We start from the raw sequence: 2,500 nt of genomic DNA on the forward strand, positions 1-2,500 counted from the left end.
CGTCTGAGTTATCGGGTTCGGCTGCCCTTTCTCTGATCTGAGCGTGTCTGTCTGGCTGTAGACGCTCTTGTCTTGCCCTCAGCTCGGCTGGCAGACTGTTGCTGCTCGTTCTCGCAGAGAACTCGTGCGCCAGTCTGTTAGCCTCTGCTTGGGGGTCGTGATGGGTGCACCTCGGGGCTGAGCGGCTGGTAGCTCGCTTGACCCGTTGCCACAGCTCTGAAAGGGTGGTTTGGTGGTCGAAGGACTCACACCATTCCAGCCACTTTTCCTGCCTGACTCTGTTGGCAGTTTCCTTGGCATCCGTGACAGCTTCCCTTAGGAGGGATAGGTTGTCAGGGGTTCTTTGCCTTCGGAATAGTTTTCGGCACATGTTCACCCTGTGGTTGACCTCCCTGATCTCGTCATTGAAGTACCAGGCGTCTTTGTGACTTCTGGACCCAGGCCGAGTTTTGGGTATGGTCTGTGAGGCTGCTTCATTAATGGCGTTTAGCAGGCTGGCTTCGAGCACTTCCACATTTTCGCTTTGTGGGGGATTGTTGCATCTCAGACAGAGGGCCAAGGCGTTTTGAAACGCCTGCCAGTTGGCCTTGTCTGTTTTCCATCTTGGATTTGGTCTTAGGATTTCGGCTGGGCCAGCATCCATGAGGGTAGTTATAGTGCCGTAATGGTCACTTGTGACGGTCTCATCGACACACCAGCCAATCCTCCCCACCAGAGTCGCAGTGGCCAGGGTGAGGTCTAGGACCCCTCCTCTGACATGCGTTGGCTCTTGGGTGTTGAGGAGAGCGATCTCAGGGAATGTCTCTAGCACGTCGGCTATGTGATAGCCGGCCGCATCCGGTGCCCGGCAGGGAGCCAGGATGGGGTGGTGTGCATTGAAGTCTCCCCCTATGATCACTCGGTCGTGTGCAGCAGAAGCACAGACCTGGCTAATGTCTAAGCTTTTACAGCGTGGCCGGCTGTACACATTGTACAGTTTGAGGGGCCCCCCGGCCAGGTGAACCTCGACGGCAAGGGATTCAACATCATCTCCACAGTGCGATGCATCGGCTATTGCGGAGCAGGGGATTGTTGCTCTCACAAGGGTGATCAAGCCTCTCTTGCCAGGTGTTCGTGGCAGTGTGAAGGCATGGTACCCTGAGAAGCGAACAGTGTCCACTGTTAATGTCTCCTGGAGCATGACAATGTCAATGTTCCTTGATCGCACTACTGCTTGGAGAAAAGCGTTCTTTGCAGAGAAGCTATTGATGTTCCACTGTAGGATGCTTAGATGGTGTGTCATGATGTTACTCAGTGATAGTTACATCAGAGACATCGTCGGAGTCTGACAACTCCATTGCGAGGTCCTCGCTAGTTGAGGGCTCCTCGTCTGTTGTCAGGCTATCCTTGGGTCCACTGGGGGGTGGAGAGCCTTTGGTAGCTCTGACTTTGGTTGGTTCGGCTTTTCTCTCAGGCTTTTTCTTGGCTGGCCTTGCTGGCCTTGCCTGGGCAAGGTCAGCGTGATCTGGCTCTGGCTGCACAGATTCAGCCTGTTTTGGCTCTGCCTGTGAAGGCATGGCCTGGTTTGGAGTGGGGAGGGGAGTCTCGTCCTGGGGTGAGGGTGAGGCTGGTTTTTCTCTAGCCAGCTTTCTTCCCTTCAGGGCTGCGACAGTCTGGGTCATTGCCGTCATGGCGACCGAAACTGCCTTCTCGGCCTCCTCACTCGACCTCCCCAGGGCTGTTGCTACTGCTGTGACAACAGCAGTTAACAGGAGAGTCATATCGTCCTCGTCAAAGAGGAGATGATCATCTGTTGGGGAGGTTTTTGTGGTGCTCTTAGAAACTTTTTTCTTTAGTTTCTTTTTCTGCACCTTTGGCATTGTTGGAAACTCCTTTTTGTTGGAGACATCCGGTGTCGGCTGGGGGACGGCTTCCTTCCTCTTAGGAGGTCGGGGGGCCTTTTCGCTTTTGTTCCTTCCCCAGACATGGGTGCCCGGTGGGGCAGGAACAAAGTCTGATCGGTTTTGAGCAACCTCTTGTCGCCTGAGGGCCGCCTTTTTCCTGACAGAGCAAGTCAGGCTCCAGGCATGATGCTTCTTGGCACAGTTGGGACATTTGGCTGTTGTGTCCCTCTTTTACTCTTTGTAAGCCTTGAGGCATACCTCTGTGTTGTGTGCCTTGCTACAGACACCACATTTAGGCTTGGCTGTACAGTTAGCCTTGTGGTGACCGTATTTCTGGCACTTGAAACACCGAAGTGGTTCTGGCACATACGTTCGAAGGTTGTAGGTGCCCCAGTTACCCAGATCAAGGGTAGTGGTTGGGGCACCTTTCATGGTCACCAGGACTTGCCTGGTTGGGGTCTTCCCCTTCGACATTCGGGAAGCCTGCACGACCTGTGGGTGTGAAGCGATCAGCTCCACATCGTACGAGACTGAGAAGCCAAGTAGCACCATCTTGGTTCTCTTTTCCTCGGGAATTAGTGGGGAAAGACTCACTTTTCTCCCATCAGTTAGCTCCT

Source organism: Penaeus chinensis, chromosome 36 (genome assembly GCF_019202785.1).
Source record: "Penaeus chinensis breed Huanghai No. 1 chromosome 36, ASM1920278v2, whole genome shotgun sequence".
Taxonomy (NCBI): Eukaryota; Metazoa; Arthropoda; class Malacostraca; order Decapoda; family Penaeidae; genus Penaeus; species Penaeus chinensis.